General features: G+C 44.8%; 1 long non-coding RNA gene across 1 annotated transcript; it reads right to left on the minus strand.

Moving 5' to 3' along the window:
* Nucleotides 1–285: 285 nt before the first annotated feature.
* LOC309567535 lies at nt 286–15,626 on the minus strand. The gene is made up of 3 exons (XR_014225938.1): nt 15,579–15,626; nt 7,564–7,698; nt 286–388 (listed from the first exon to the last, which is right to left on the minus strand). It is a non-coding gene; the product is annotated as an uncharacterized lncRNA (long non-coding RNA).
* Between the last annotated feature and the right edge of the window lie 1,353 nt (nt 15,627–16,979).

The following is a 16,979-nucleotide window of genomic DNA, read 5'->3' on the forward strand; positions in this document are numbered from 1 at the left end:
GGTCCTGCGTATTTACAACGGCAGACCGCCGTTCATTCTCCAAGGGGAGCGATCGCGGGTGCCCAGCGCACATTGCGGCAGCCGGACCCGCTGATTGGTTTCCCCTGTGGCCAATCAACACACACGCCCCCACTGGCTATTGCATGAAACGAGGTACAGGTATGTTGTTTCGTGTTTGAGCCAACCTGCTGCAGTATATGTGCGGCGGCTGGTCGGGAAGTGGTTAATAAGTCCTTAAGATTGGTGATTTTTATCTTGTAGAAATATACATAGTAAATAAAGATACCTTCAGCAGGCAGTGGATAGTCCTCAGACATGTCTATTTCTGGTTCCAGGTCGTCTTTCCCAAAGGTAAAGAACTGCTTAATTTTGGAAAGAAATCTTGATCCTGTAGAAGAATTGAAAAAATATTAAAATGGGTGAACTGCATTTAGTAGAAAAACAAGATTTAGTGACATTTTCAATATTTCAATAACATCTGTCATATCGTTTTATCTGTTTTGGCAAGCTATAAATGTTCTATCCCCCCCCCTTGATTTAATAAGGGTTTGTATACTGCAATCCCAGATTTCTATTTGGCCATTCAGGTGCAATTTACATTTTCTATTCTGCTATGGGGAATCTAGCTGTGTACTAGAAAGCCCTCTATAGCTGGTCACATTTAATATTTTTATGTAAATACACTGGTCCAATAAAAATGTATGCTGTTCATCTCAGCGATACGTGCACATTTCCTAGATTTTATTCCTTTAAACCAGGGCTTTTTTTTCTCAGAGAATAGGTACAGGTACTCCCCTCTTCAGAGTGCCCCCTTGTCTCCCCCCCCCCCCTTCCCACCTCCTAGCGCTGTCCTTTGGTTCCACCCTCTACCCACCTCCCAGTACCCCCCCACCCTTTCAGAGAATACAGAACCAAGTATCATGTTGTGGTTCTAGGCAATTTGTATAGAATTTGTTAATAACTAGAAAATCAGTAAAAAAGATCCCCTGGAATCAGCAAGAATAGACCCCCCAACAATAGACCCCCCCAGCAACAATAAATCTTCCCCTGCAACTATAGAAAAAACAGTAAAATAGATCCCCTGCAATCAGCAACAATAGACCCTTAACAACATTAGCCCCCCAGCAACACTAAATCCTCCCCTGCAACAATTGCCCCCCCTCCAATAAATCCCCCCCTGCAACAACGCCCCTTCCCCAATAAATCCTCCCCTGCAACAAAAGACCCCCCCCCCCCCCACAACAAAATGCCCTCCAGCAACAATAGATTCACCCCAGCAACAATAGATCCCCCGGCAGCCAGCATCAACAGGCCATTCAGCTCACCCCACTGACCCCAGCACCCCCTTTGCCATTGCATACATTCAGACTGGAGGTGCTGGAACTGAGTTCCCCCGCGTTCCTGCTGAAAAAAAGCCCTGCTTTAAACACCCTGCAAGTACAGAATAATACCAGCTGGTTTGCCAGAAATGCACTCTGCTCTATTGTCCTGTTTTGGCTGACATTACACAGCATTCTGTGGACCAAAAGGAGACAGTTTTGCTTAAAGAGGTTGTAAACCCTTTTAAAAAAAAAACAAAAACAAACCCTGTAAGACAAAGGCATAATAAGCTAATATGCATCGCATTCTAGCGGATTATAAAATATTTCCCTTAGGGGGCGCATGCGCGCAGCGGACCGGAATGGCAGCATTCTAGCTCAGCTTCGCACACCCAGGCGATACTTCCTTCTACCCCGCGAGCTACACAAAAGCTACAGAGACCCACTTCCAGTCCCCTTGGGTTGGGGCTAGACCGGAGCACATCAGAACACTATGGGGCAGACCGATAAAAGAAAGCCCCGGACCACAGCAGATCCGAAGGCTCAGTGGCACACTACCACTAAGATGACGCTAAGTCCACCGCAAGACGAGACCACGCGGCTCTCACTGGGTGACTCAGGTGGGTCCCCTAGCAGCCTACAGCAATTTTCTTCAGCATTTCAATCCTAGCCAGCTGCTCCTGACCCTGGATGGCTGGACAAAATCCACGATATAGCAAGAGAGAATCTAGCTGTCACAGCCAAAAGACTTGCCACTGATCTCAAAAGGGATATTAACGATCTAGGCCAGGGCACTTCACCAATAGTGGCGAGGATGGATGCGACCACCACGATCCTAGATGAACATGAAACAGATCTGGAAGACCTGCAAGGTAAGATTGCACTGTTAAGATCTCAGCTTGAGGATGCAGAAAATAGGGCAAGAAGGAGCAACATCCGCATTAGGGGAATCCCACAGTATCACAGACCTCCAGGGCTCCACTTTGGCCCTGCTGCAGGAATTAGTTCCTGGCGTTCCTGCTGAGAGGCTAGAGATGGACCGTGTTCATAAAGCCCTGACTAAGAGGCAAGCTGATGGACCATCTAGAGCAGTGGTTCTTAACCTTGTTGGAGGTACTGAACCCCACCAGTTTCATATGCGCATTCACCGAACGCTTCTTAATTGAAAAAATAAAATATGATTTTTTCAAATTCAAAACATAGCTATATATTTATACATAGGTGCACAAAATGAACAAAACCATTAAAAAACAAAACCATAAAAAAAAAAAAAAAAAAAAAAAAAAAGCTCCATAGCTCAGGGGTTAGAGCACTGGTCTTGTAAACCAGGGGTCGCGAGTTCAAATCTCGCTGGGGCCTCCCTGCAAGTGTTGGCGACTGTATCTCAAAAAACAAAACCATTAAGAACAAAGAACAAAGAACAAAACCATTAAAACATGGGGTGTCAGGAGGGCATACCATGGGGTGTCAGGAGAGAACACACTGTGGGGGGAGGAGTTGGGAGGGCATACTATGGGGTATCAGGAGGGCACACACTGGGGGGGCTGGGAGGACATACCATGGGGTGTCAGGAGGGAACACACTGGGGGGAGGTGTTGGGAGGGCATTCAATGGGGTATCAGGAGGACATACACTGGGGGGGGGGGTTTGGGAGGGCATACCATGGGGTATCAGGAGGGCACACACTGGGGGGGGTTGGGAGGACATAGCATGGGGTGTCAAGAGGGAACACACTTTGGGGAGGTGTTTGGAGGGCATACCATGGGGTGTTAGGAGGGCACACATTGGGGGGAGGTGTTGGGAGAGCATTCCATGGGGTATCAGAGGGCACACACCAGGGGGTATTCACAATGCTTTATTGAGCTAAATGAAAAGGACATGCATTTCCATCTGTCAGCTAACAGCACCTCTATGCTAAGCTGCAGTAACTCAGCAGACGTAGCATAGAGGTCCTTGTAAACGAATCCACCATGTACAGCTAGCTGAGCCTACCTCCAGGAACATTCACTCGGCTCCCTCTGCTCAGCTGCTCACACTTCCCTCTTCCAGGCAGGCGCGATCTCCGTGGTCAGGTACATCCCCATCCCGCCCACTCACGCAGCAAGCAGCCTGCAGGAGATAGGCTGGAAACCTGCTGGGGGAGGTACAGGGGGCGGAGTGTCAAGTGTCTATGTGTAATGGCTGTGAGTTGTCCCGACCGCAGCTCTGATTTCCCGGGGTGCACTCGACCTCACAATCAGTAATATTTTCTCGGGGGGAGCAATTGCCCCTTTGTCCCCCCCCCCGCCGAACCCCGGAGACTGACTCACCGAACCCCTGGGGTTCGATCGAACCCAGGTTAAGAACCACTGATCTAGAGACATTGTTCTGAAGTTTCATTTCTTCCGAACAAAAGAAGCTGTGATGCGAGCAGCCAGAGAACGGCGAACCCTATCCTTCCAGGGGCACCCTTATCAAATTTACGCCGACCTCTCGCAATCCACCATTTTAAAAACTGAGAGCGATGAAACCCTTGCTGCAAATTTTTCAGTCCCATGACATAAGATACTGTTGGGGTTTCCCCTTTAAAATTCAATTTGAGCATGGAGATGCCCACTTTGAAGCCACCACCCTCCCAGAGCTTCAGAAGTGCCTTTGAGATGCAGGCCTGGTTGTCCCAGCGGATCTGGGGTTACAAAATAAAGCTAGTTCACAGCACCTGCTTAGTTCCAAGCAACCCTCGCCTAACCCTAGTCAGGGTCCTCGGTATACCAGATCTCAATGAGCACAAGCCCCTTAGCATCTCCACTCACAGTCCTTTCAGTCGCAGGCAACTGGATGAGCAATGACGTCACGGCCGTGACTCCTATCCTGGTGACCTCTTGTCACCCTTTACGCTTTCCCCTGTCTGACCTGGGAAGAAATCCACCGACTGTCCATTTGGGAATTTGTTCTATGAACCTCTCCCATTCCCCCTTATGTGAGGAAACAATTTTTTTTCTCTCTTCCTCCTTTATAACTTTGTGGCCCCTCCACAGGGGTTCACAAAACTGCTGAAGGAACATATTTAGACTACAACTGCTATTTAACCCATGGGACTTATTTCTGACCTATCCTGCTGGTAATGCTATGACGGTATTGTCTTATTTTAATTTGTTTCTGTTTTACTTATGTTAGCAAGATTGCACTCTTTAGCTTCATCCAGATAATTTCCAGAATTTGGGAATAATGCAAACTCCTGGTTACCCTCTTTTTTCTTATTGTTGCCCTTTACCACTGCGATCCTGGGTGGCTAATCTTGCATAATTACACAGTCATAGAGGTTGGGGTCCTCCCGTCGGGGAATGGAGTCCGTTGTTTTGTTCTTGTTTTTCCCACTCCTTTCCCGGTGGGGGTGAACTTTCCTACCCTTTAGCCCCCACTATATCATTGTTCCCTGCTCCTGCCCCCATTGTCTGTCCCCATCCCTCCCTTTTCCCCCACCCTCCCCTCCCTCTTCTCCCACCCTTCCCCCTCCCCCCACGAACAACTGCTTTGTATGCTTCCCATAAAGTTACGGACGATCGAACAGAACATCAGTTAAGGGTAAAATACTCTGATGACTTAACGCAAAGCTATTCCACTACTGTAGGATGGGACAGAAGGGAGTCATTGAGGCTCCAGGATGTAAGTGTAGCCTGGTTTGACTCTCTTTATAGTTCCCCTTCGGCTTCGGTGAGATACATGGACTATAAGTCTCCTTTCCCTATTGCGAGAGGCACTCGACAGGATTGCCCCTTGTCTCCACTTTTTTTCATTATTGCACTAGAACCCTCTGGCGGCTCATATACGTGCTAGCCCCAATATAAGGGGGATAGAACTGGCTGGAGTCACCCACAAACTGGCTATGTTCGCGGATGACATGCTTATGTATGTCTCTTCTCCACACACCACCCTACCTAGCCTTCTCTCCCTTATGGGTGATTTTGCAACTATCTCGGGCCTTCATATTAATCCATCCAAATCACAGGTTTTGAACGATTCTTTACCTGATTCCCTCAATGTCTCTTTGCAAGCACAATTTTCATTGCAGCGGACAACCTCATTGCTGTACCTAGGGGTTTACCCTACTGCTTCTTTTCACACTCTTTACACTGTTAACTACCCCTCTCTTATATCTTCTCTGAAACACTTGTTGGATTCCTGAGATGTTCCTAAAATCTCCTGTTTAGTCCGCATTCATGCTATCAAAATGTCCTTCCTCCCCAAACTACTATATTTATTTAGGGTCCTTCCCATCCCAGTTCCCTCTCGGGTCATTCGTATCCTACAATCTCGTATCCTGAAATTCATTTGGGGCAGAACCAAACCAAGGCTTAACAAATCTCTTCTGTATACTCTGAAAGTATTGATTGTTTGTCACTACTAGCCACTGATTGGTCACAGAATCGTTGTAATCCCACCCACTTAGTACTAAGTACTACAACAGTGGAAAAGCAAACCGAGCCGAGTAGAGCCTATACAGTGCTGAAAGGTGCCGACTCGTACCACGCAGTGGAAAAGCAAACTGAGCGGAGCTGGGCCAAGCAGTGCCGAGTGGAGCCGATGCTGGTACTTGCAGTGGAAAAGTGCCAATACAGTATCTCAGAAAAGTGATTACACCCCTTATATTTTTGTAAATATTTTATTATAACTTTTTATGTGACAACACTGAAAAAATGACACTTTGCTACAATGTTAAGTATTGAGTGTACAGCTTGTATAACAGTGTAAATTTGCTGTCCCATCAAAATAACTCAACACACGGCCATTAATGTCTAAACTACTGGCAAAAAAAGTGAGCACACCTCTAAGTCAAAATGTCCAAATTGGGCCCAATTAGCCATTTTCCTTCCCCAGTGTCATGTGACTCGTTAGTGTTACAAGGTCTTAGGTGTGAATAGGGAGCAGGTGTGTTAAATTTGTTGTTATCGCTCTCACTCTCTCATACTGGTCACTCAAAGTTCAACATAGCACCTCATGGCAAAGAACTCTCTGAGGATCTGAAAAAAATAATATTTGCTCTACATAAAGATGGCCTAGGCTATAAAAAGATTGCCAAGACCCTGAAACTGAACTGAAGCACGGCGACCAAGACCATATAGCGGAATAACAGGAGAGGTTCCACTCAAAACAGGCCTCGCCATGGTCGACCAAAGGAGTTGAGTGCACATGCTCAGCAAAAAATAGATGTATGAGTGCTGCCAGCATTGCTGCATAGGTTGAAAGGGTGGGGGGTCAGCCTGTCAGTGCTCAGATCATACTCCGCACACTGCATCAAATTGGTCTGCAGGGCTGTCATCCTAGAAGGAAGCCTCTTCTAAAGATGATGCACAAGAAAGCCCGCAATCAGTTTGCTGAAGACAAGCAGACAAAGGACATGGATTACTGGAACCATATCCTGTGGTCTGATAAGACCAAGATAAACTTACTTGGTTCGTATAGTGTCAAGCGTGTGGCAAAAAGCAGGTGAGTACAAAGAAAAGTGTGTCTTGCCTACGGTCAAGCATTGTGGTGGAAGTGTCATGGTCTGGGGCTGCATGAGTGCTGTCGGCACTGGGGAGCTACAGTTCATTGAGGGAACCATGAATGCCAACATGTACTGTGACATACTGAAGCAGAACATGATAACCTCCCTTTAGAGACTGGGCCGCAGGGCACTATTCCAACATGATAACGACCCCAAACACACCTCCAAGATGACCACTGCCTTTCTAAAGAAGCTGAGGGTAAAGATGATGGACTGGCCAAGCATGTCTCCAGACCTAAACCCTATGGAGCATCTGTGGGGCATCCTCAAACAGAAGGTGGAGGAGTGAAAAGTCTCTAACATCCACCAGCTTCGTGATGTCTTCGTGGAGGAGTGGAAGAGGTCTCCAGTTGCAACCTGTAAAGCTCTGGTAAACTTCACGCCCAAGAGGGTTAAGGCCGTGCTGGAAAATAATGGTGGCCACACAAAATATTGACACTTTGACACTTTGTACCCAATTTGGACATTTTGACTTAGGGGTGTACTCACTTTTGTTGTTAGCTGTTTGAACTTTAATGGCTGTGTGTTGAGTTATTTTGAGGGGACAGCAAATTTGCACTGTTTTTCAAGCAGTACACTCACTACTTTACACTGTAGCAAAGTGTCATTTCTTCAGTGTTGTCACATGAAAAGATATAACAAAATATTTACAAAAATGTGAGGGGTGTACTCACTTTTGTGCGATACTATATATCTATATGACAATTTATTGCTTACCATATAATGATCCATTTTTCTTGTCTTCAGTAGCATACATTATCCCCTCATTGACCTCTTCAGGCATAGGCAGAATGCTGTTGGGTAAGTCTCCTGCATTAGCAGCAGGTATCCTTTTTGCGAGTTTACCTGGAACTGAAAATTATATAAAAACACTAACATAACTAAATAAAAAAGTAAAGTATACCTAAAGGCAATTTTTTGTTTGTGGTTTTGGAAAGAACGGCGTGGGATTAGTACACCTGGCAGGATTGCACAATTTTCTACACACAATAAACACTGCCAGAGGATGGGGTTTACAATTTCTGGTCACTGACCACCAGTGAGGGGGGTTTAAAAAGTGACCATCAATAGGGAAGGAGGTAAATAGGTAAATAAACTACCAATGAAGGGGGTTAAATAAATACATGCAATTACAACCAATGGGGGGGGGCATAAACAAATAGTCACTGACCATCAATTGGGGGTTGGGGGTAAAGAAACACAATAAACACTGCCAGAGGGCAGGGTTTCAAATACATGGTCACCACTAGGGGCTAACCCCCCCCCCCCCCCGCCCCTTCCCAGCTAATCAGCGAGCCACTGGGATAAAAAGTACCATTTCAGTCTTTGCAGATGACAACAAGCTATGCAATGGAATGACTTCCTTACAGGATGTCTCCAACTTACAACCAATGCACTGTTTCATTGGGCAACTATGTGGCAAATTAGGTTTATTGTTGATAAATGTAAAATATGCACTTGGGGGCTAAGAATATACATGCATCATACATATTAGGGGGAGTACAGCTGGGGGAATCAATGATGGAGAAGGATCTGGGTGTTCTGGTTGATCATAAGCTTAATAGCATGCAATGCCAAGCTGCGGTTTTCAGAGCAAGCAAAGTCCTTTCTTGTATTATCAGAGGCATGGACTCCAGAGCGAGAGATATAATTTTTGCCCCTGTACAAATCATTAGTAAGACCTTATCTGGAATATACAGTTCCTTTTTGGGCACCAGTTCTCAAAAAAGGATATCAGGGAACCAGAGAAAGTGCAGAGAAGGGCAACCAAACCGATAAGAGGCATGGAGGAGCTCAGCTATTAGAAAAGATTAGAGAAACTGAATTTATTCTCTCTTGAGAAGAGGAGATAAAGGGGGAATATGATCACCATGTATAAATACATAAGGGGTCTATATAGTGAACTTGGTGTGGAGTTATTCACTTTTAGGTCATCACGGAGGACAAGGTGGCACTCTTTATGTCTACAGGAAAAGAGATTTAGCCTTCAAACAGGGCTGGTGCTAGACTATTTTGCGCCCTAGGCAAGACCAGTTACTTGCACCCCCACCCAAAAAAAAACTGTACATATTGCCCCCCCCCCCTTTAACCCTACACCCCCTTCCTGTATACACTGCCCTCTTTAATCCTACACCTCCCTTCAAGTACACACTGCCCCCCTTTCCTGCACACTACCCCCTTTAACGTTACATCCCCTTCCTGTACACACTGCCTTCGTTTAACCCTACACCTCCCTTCCTGTACACACTGCCCCCCTTCCTGCACACTGCCCCCTTTTAACGCTACACCCCCTTCCTGCACACACTGCACCCCTCTCTAGAGATGACATCCACCGGGGATGAGGAGGTGACAGGAGAGGAATGTGGCACTGGCCATAGCTGCGTCCCCAAGGTGGCAGTGCGCCCTAGGCAGCTGCCTAGTTCGCCTAGTGGTAGCACCGGCCCTGCCTTCAAATGTGGAAAGGTTTCTTCACAGTAACAGCTTTGAAAATGTGGAATAGACTCCCTCCAGAGGTGGTTCTGGCCAGCTCAGTAGATTGCTTTAAAAAAGGACTGGCTTCTTTCCTAGGTGTACATAATATAACTGGGTACTAAAATGTATAGGTAAAGTTGATCAACTCTGGGTATAGGATTGTATGGTTGTGTTTTCTTTATCGTTTTCTGATTTTTTATTGGTTGAGCCAGATGGACTTGTGTCTTTTTTCAACCTGACTAACAATGTAGCACTGTAAGGCTCAGTTCACACTGGGGTGGCTTTAAAGTCGCCCGACTCTGAAGTCGCCCCTACAGTGCGACTTTTACATGGCTTGCAAACGACTTCTTCAATAAAATTCAAAGCAAGCCGCTCCGAAGTCGTCCCCAAGTAGTGCAGGAACCTTTTTCTAAGTCAGAGTGACTTGAGTCGCTCTGATTAGAACTGTTCCATTGCATTAAATAGGGTCGCCTGACAAGTCACCCCAGTGTGAACCGAGCCTTACTTAGTACCAATAAAAAAAAGTATAATATTTGCGCTAGTATTTAAATATGTGAAATATCAAGGTGTTAATCATCAAAGCAAATGTGTACATATATGTGAGTTCAAACAAATATGGGAATAGCAGGTCTAAAATATATTGCACATAACAATAAAAAATACTATGCATAAAAAGTAAATGTGCTTATCCAAAACAACATTGCTAAAAAAAACATTAATGGCATCAATTAAAAGTGAGTGAGTGTTTTTCACAAACAAAGTGAAATAATTAAACCAAAAGTGAGTGCATGGTTAAATAAATAGATGAAAAAAAGTCCCACGCACAAGATAGTGTAACCAGGTGTAGATTCCCAACAACCATTCAGAGGTGATTATTGTTGTATAAAATTATGAACCTATTTAAATACACCGTGCTACACTGCACACAAACATGGCTCTGCCTCTTGCCAGATGGATCCACCTTTGCAGGTCTAACACACACTTTCTGCAGTTTTTTCAATGCAAGCAAAGAGCGCCTCATCTCTGGGATGACACTTTCTAAGCAAATCCAGGCTCTCGGTATGGATGGATAAACCACATCTCATTAACCACTTAAGCCCCGGAGGATTTTCCTGCTAAACGACCAGGGGGTATTTTGCGATTCGGCACTGCGTGACTTTAACGGACAATTGCGCGGTCGTGCGACGCTGTACCTAAACGAATTTGACGTCCTTTTTTTCCCACAAACAGAGCTTTCTTTTGGTGGTATTTTATCACCTGTGCGATTTTTACTTTTTGCGCTATAAACAAAAAAAGAGCGTACATTTTGCAAAAATAACAATATTTTTCACATTTTTTTATATGAAATTCCCCCCAAAAAAAATGTAAAAATCAAAATTTTTTAACATTTTCAGCCAATTTGTTTTATGCTACCTATGTTTGGTAAAAAAAATTGCAAAAAGCGTATTTTGATTGGTTTGCGCAAAAGTTATCGCGTTTACTAACAAAGGGAAAGATTTTTGTCATTTTTGTTGTTTTTTTTTTTAACGTGTAATGGCGGCGATCTGCGATTTTTTTTGCGGTACTGCGACATTGCGGCGGACAGATCGGACCCTTGACTGACATTTTTGACACTTTTGGGGTTACCAGTGACATTTCTACAGTAATCAGTGCTATACATATGCACTGTTACTGTAAAAATACACTGGTAGTGAAGGGGTTAACTTTATTTGGGAGGGAGGGGCTGTGTGTATCCCTAGGGGCGTGCTTTCTACTGTGATTGGCTGTGGCTTGAGCTGTAAGGACACTGATCAACGGATCTACATACTAGATCCGTGTGATCAGTGTCTTTACAGCGACGAGAATGACAGGTGGCTTGTTTACACAAGCTGCCTGACATTCTCCCTCTCCCCCGCCGATCGCCGAGTGACCGGCGGACATCGGGTCCGCTGGTCACATGCGTGGGGGGGTCCGTGACCGCGCGGGAGCGGGAGCGCGCCTCCGCGCGCGCTCGCTCCCCAGAGCCTCACAGGCGAGCGACGTAGACCTACGTCACTCTGCCTGTGAGGGGCTGACTGCCGCAGTAAATATACTGTGAGCAGTCGGCAAGCGGTTAACAAGCTGTGCTAGTAATCTACACTCCAGCTTGTTATATCACACATGAGAAAGGAGGAAACAACTCATTGCGCAGACATCCATAAAAAACAATTTGTTGGTAAAGACATGTACTTCATGTTCATGTTGCCCCAGTGATGACGTTCATTAGAATAAAGCGTACGTCGGCCGTTAGTGGAAGCAGTGACGTCTTATCGTCTTGTAAGGACGCCAGGCGCTGTGTGTAATCAATTTGATTATAATATTCTTCTTTCTTGTAGGTACATGGCTATACCAATGTTTTATAGAGCCGACAGTTGGCTTTCCTGCGCTAACAACCGATGCGGCTAAGCAGTTATTACAAGCAGTTGGAGACCTAAGCGACCAGCCGGAACATCCCCTGGCTGGCCGAAACCCTGAACTCAGTCTCCGATGTAGTAACCCGGAAGTGACGTCATGACATCACTTCCAACGGCACCAGTTTCAAAAATCAAAAGTATTCAAAAACGCAGATCTTGGCGTTTTAAATACTTTCAAGTGCAGAGGTGGGGTTTGATAGACCCCAGATCTCTCTGTATCTGTCACTTCCTATTACTGTCACAAGGGATGTATACATTCCTTGTGACAGCAATAAAAGTCTTTAAAAGAAAATGAAAAGGTACAGTGTAAAAAAAAAAAAAAAAAGAGAGAGAAAAGAAATTAAAAGCGCCCCATCCCTCTGTGCTCGCGCGCAGAAGCATACATACGAAAGGCACACTCGCAAATGTAACCTCAACCACACATCTGAGGTATCGCTGCGATTGTTAGAGCGAGAGAAATAATTCAAGACCTATAACTCTTAACAGGTAACCGCAAACATTTTTTAAAGTGTTGCCTATGCACATTTTTAAGTAGCATAGTTTGTCACCATTTCACGAGTGTGCATAATTTTAAAGCATGACAAGTTAGGTATCTATTTACTCAGCGTAACATAGGGTTGCCACCTCATCCCTTTAAACCAGGACACATATTAGTTACACAGGTTCTGAGGATGATTAGGTGGTACGTAAACTCACTTAGTGCCTTATCTGCATTATTTTAGCCTCAGAATCTGTGTATTTATTATCTGTCCTGGTTTAACCACTTAAGCCCCGGAAGATTTTACCCCCTTCCTGACCAGGGGGTATTTTGCGATTCGGCACTGCATGACTTTAACGGACAATTGCGCGGTCGTGCGACGCTGTACCTAAACAAATTTGACGTCCTTTTTTTCCCACAAACAGAGCTTTCTTTTGGTGGTATTTGATCACCTGTGCGATTTTTTGATCATGCGCTATGAACAATAAACAATATACAATATTTTTCACATTTTTTTATATGAAATTCCCCCCCCAAAAAATGTAAAAATCAACATTTTTTAACATTTTAGGCCAATTTGTTTTATGCTACATATGTTTGGTAAAAAAAAATCGCAAAAAGCGTATTTTGATTGGTTTGCGCAAAAGTTATTGCGTTTACTAACAAAGGGAAAGATTTTTGTCATTTTTGTTGTTTTTTTTTTAACGCGTAATGGCGGCGATCTGCGATTTTTTTTGCGGGACTGCAACATTGCGGCGGACAGATCGGACCCTTGACTGACATTTTTGACACTTTTGGGGTTACCAGTGACATTGGCAGTGAAGGGGTTAACTTTAGTTGAGAGGGAGGGGTTGTGTGTGTCCCTAGGGGCGTGATTCTAACTGTGATTGGCTGTGGCTTGAGGTGTAGGAACAGTGATCAACGGTCCTATATAGTAGAACCGTATGATCACTGTTCTTACACAGGGGAGAATGACAGGCGGCTTGTTTACATCAGCCGCCTGCCTTTCTCCTGCTCTAACGGACGATCGCGAGTTCCCGGTGGACATCGGGTCCGCCAGGCACACGCGCGGGGGGGTCCATGACCGAGCGGGAACGCACCTCCGGCGGCGCGCGCTCGCTCCCCAGAGCCTCACAGGCTAGTGACGTACTCATACGTCACTTTGCCAGTGAGGGGCTGACCGCCGCAGTATATGTACTTGCTGCGGTCGGCAAGTGGTTAAAGGGATGAGGTGGGGTAACATTATCTTTCACATTATACAAAAAAACTGGGCTAACTTTACTGTTTTGTTTTTAATTCATTGAAGTGTATATTTTCCCCCAAAAAACTGCGTTTGAAAGACCGCTGCACAAATACGGTGTGACATCAAATATTTCAATGACCGCCATTATATTCTCTAGGGTCTCAGCTAAAAAAAATATAATGTTTGGGGGTAAGTAATTTTCTAGCAAAAAATTACTGATTTTAACTTGTAAACAACAAATGTCAGAAAAAGGCCTGGTCTTCAAGTGGGTAAAGGCAGGACTCTGGCTTCTGCCAGTAAGAGTACATAAGGCTGCATGCGGTTCTGAAGCCAAATAAAGCGGCCATATAGCACTGACAGTCCTTGTTTTGCTACTACACCTGCCTCTTTCCCCGTCCTGCCCATCCCCGAAACACATGGCTAAGGGGGAGGAATCTTGTTGTGAGATCCGAGCGATCTGTTCGGCCAATCATATGATGAACAGAAGCAGCAAAAGATCAGCTGACCTATCGCTTCTCTCTCACACACATCATATGACGTGATTCCTCCCCCACAGTCATGTGTTTCTGGGTGTCGGCTTGTGCTGGGCAGAGAGCTCCGGTGTTCTGCCTAAAACTCATACTTGCCGAGAACTCCAATCACGTCACTTCCAGTGATTGTACATCATGAATAATTGGAGATTACAACAACTTGATGTTTTCACCGAAAAGGTGGCAGCGTATACACACCTGTAGATGCTATAATGAGTGGACATTGTTAGTAACCAAAAACATGGCCGCTTCCGAGGTGGTGACAACCAGCGGGCGAACTAACAATCTCCACTAATTATGCTTAATATATATATATATATATATATATATATATATATATAATATAATTATATAATATATATATATATATATATATATATATATATACATACACATATATATATATATATATATATATATATATATGTAGCACCCTCCTAGTCAGGTGCTAGGTAAAAGCATTGGGTTGCTTTCCTGTTTATCAGGGAGCAGGATTTCTAGTTAGGCCTGTAACATGTGTCCAGGTGTGATTCACTTGGTCTGAGGGAGTGTCCCAACTGTATCCAATGGGGGAGCCTGTTGGACAGTGGAGGAAACACAGCCAGTGACACACAGGCTTTTGTGGCAGTCTAAGTGGGAGGGTACAACAGTGGTGCATTCTGGGATTGACCATAAAAGCCAAGGGCACGTGTGGCAGGGTGTCTTTGGACGGGAAGCCAAGTCCCAGAAGGCGTGCACGGCTGTGTCTCCTTCTGCAGCTGGGAAAGGTTGTCACAGGCAGTCGGCCTGGTGAACCTGAAGGTGTTGCTGAATGCAGCAGTCCAGTGGATGCTGACAAGAGGGGTTTGGAGGCAACGGTGACTCTAGAAAAACAGTATCCGTGAGTATAGAGGAACTTGCTCAGGGGTCTGCCAGGAAGGGGACCACTAGGGTCAGCGGACAGATGTCAGCACACCAGCATTGAGAGTAAAGGGGGTGCCAGTTTCAGAACCCTGAAGAGAGTAACTAAAACAGGAGCTTTTTCTAAACATCTTCACCATAGTGGCAGGGTGAAGCAGCGGCCTTGCCGCACACACTATAGCTAGTTGTCCCAAAGATTGTGCATAGTTCATAGTTGGAGTATCCCACTCATCCCTTCTCCTATCCCAGTTCCAAATAAAATACACAAAAACCAAATCCCCTGGACTGTTTACTGACTGAGCCAAGGACTTAAAGTACTAGGAATTTACAAGTCGTTGCTATGGGTAACCAAGGGAAATCCACTTCAAGCAGCTCCCAAGGGAGTAGTGCTACATATATTATATCTACCGGGGTGTAAAGGCTGCCGGTGTTCTGTGAAAACACCAAGTGGTTGAAATCTCCAATTATTCCTGGTGTACACTCACCAGAAGTGATGTGATTGGAGTTCTCAGCAAGTTGGAGCTTTCGGCATAAAACCGGATTGAAAAAAGGAGACGTTAGTGGTAAAAGCACTCTATACTTGGACATTGGCCGCAACACATAGGTTTCCCAGTGTTAATCCTACGGTCTAACACTATAATATAATAATGGTAGAATTTACTGAGAATGAATCATACCTGGCCAGCCATGTGAAGAATCTACACATGCCGCTAGAAGAAATAGAAGAACTGGAGCGCACTTAGTGAAGAATCCCATTGTGAGTAGAGCTCACAATAACGCAACCGCACTGATCCTCCGACACCACCTATAGAGCTCCCTTACCAGACTGGCAGCCACTGGCACTGGCGTGACATCTCGGTCATGTGACACACAGGGATGACAATGATTGGTTGAACCTATTGCAGTAACTATGTGACTGCATTTACTCCCAGCTGCAAATAAAAGTCATTAAGGACCGGGCCTATTTCTGAAATTTGTTGTTTACAAGTTAAAATCAGTATTTTTTGCTAGAAAATTACTTAGAACCCACAAACATTATATATATATTTTTTAGCAGAGACCCTAGAGAATAAAACGGAGATCATTGCAATACTTTTTGTCACACTGTATTTGCGCAGCAGTCTTACAAACGCAATTTTTTCGTATAAAATACAGTCTTTTCAATAAAAAATAAGAAAACAGTAAAGTTAGCCCATTTTTTTCTATAATGTAAAAGATAATGTTACACCGAGTAGATTGATACTTAAAATGTCATGCTTCAAAATTGCACACGCTCGTGAAATGGTGACAAATTTTGGTACAAAAAAATCGCCATAGGCGATGTTTTAAACATTTCTACAGGTTACCAGTTTTAGAGTTATAGAAGAGGTCTAGTGGCAGAATTATTGCTCTTACTTTAGCATTTGTGGGGATACCTCACATGTGTGGTTTGAACACCGTTTACATATATACATACATATACTTGCGTATGTGTTTGCTTCTGCACGCGAGCTCAGGAGGGACAGGGCGCTTTAAATTTTATTTTGTCATTTATTTTACTTTTAATGTTTACACTGTCCATTTAAACGTTTTTTTTTTTTTATCACTTTTATTCCTATTATAAGGAATGTAAACATCCCTTGTAATAGAAATAAGCAGGACAGGTCCTCTTTAATGCGAGATCTGGGATCAAAAAGACCTCAGATCTCACATTTACACTTAAAAGCAATTTTAAAAATAATGTATTTTTTTTTTTTAATTCAAAAAATAAAAAAGAAATGTGGCCCTTTAAGGCTGTTGGGCGGAAGTGACATCGCTCTGGTCCTCCAAGGGCATAAAGTCGAGTTAGGGGCCATCCTGCCTTCACTCAACTTCCTGCCACAGCCATACGCCCACCCACAGCAGCCTGGTGCCAGCCAGCCAGCCACCCACAGACCCTGTACCAGCCAGCTAGCCACAGGCACTGTATCAGCCAGCCATCCATCCATCCACAGGCCCTGTACCAGCCAGCTAGCCACAGGAACTGTACCAGCCAGCCACCCACAGGCCCTGTACCAGCCAGCCACCCACAACCCCTGTGCCAGCCAACCACCCACCAC

The sequence above is a fragment of the Pelophylax lessonae genome, assembly GCF_965119305.1.
Source record: "Pelophylax lessonae genome assembly, chromosome: 11".
NCBI classification, from domain to species: Eukaryota; Metazoa; Chordata; class Amphibia; order Anura; family Ranidae; genus Pelophylax; species Pelophylax lessonae.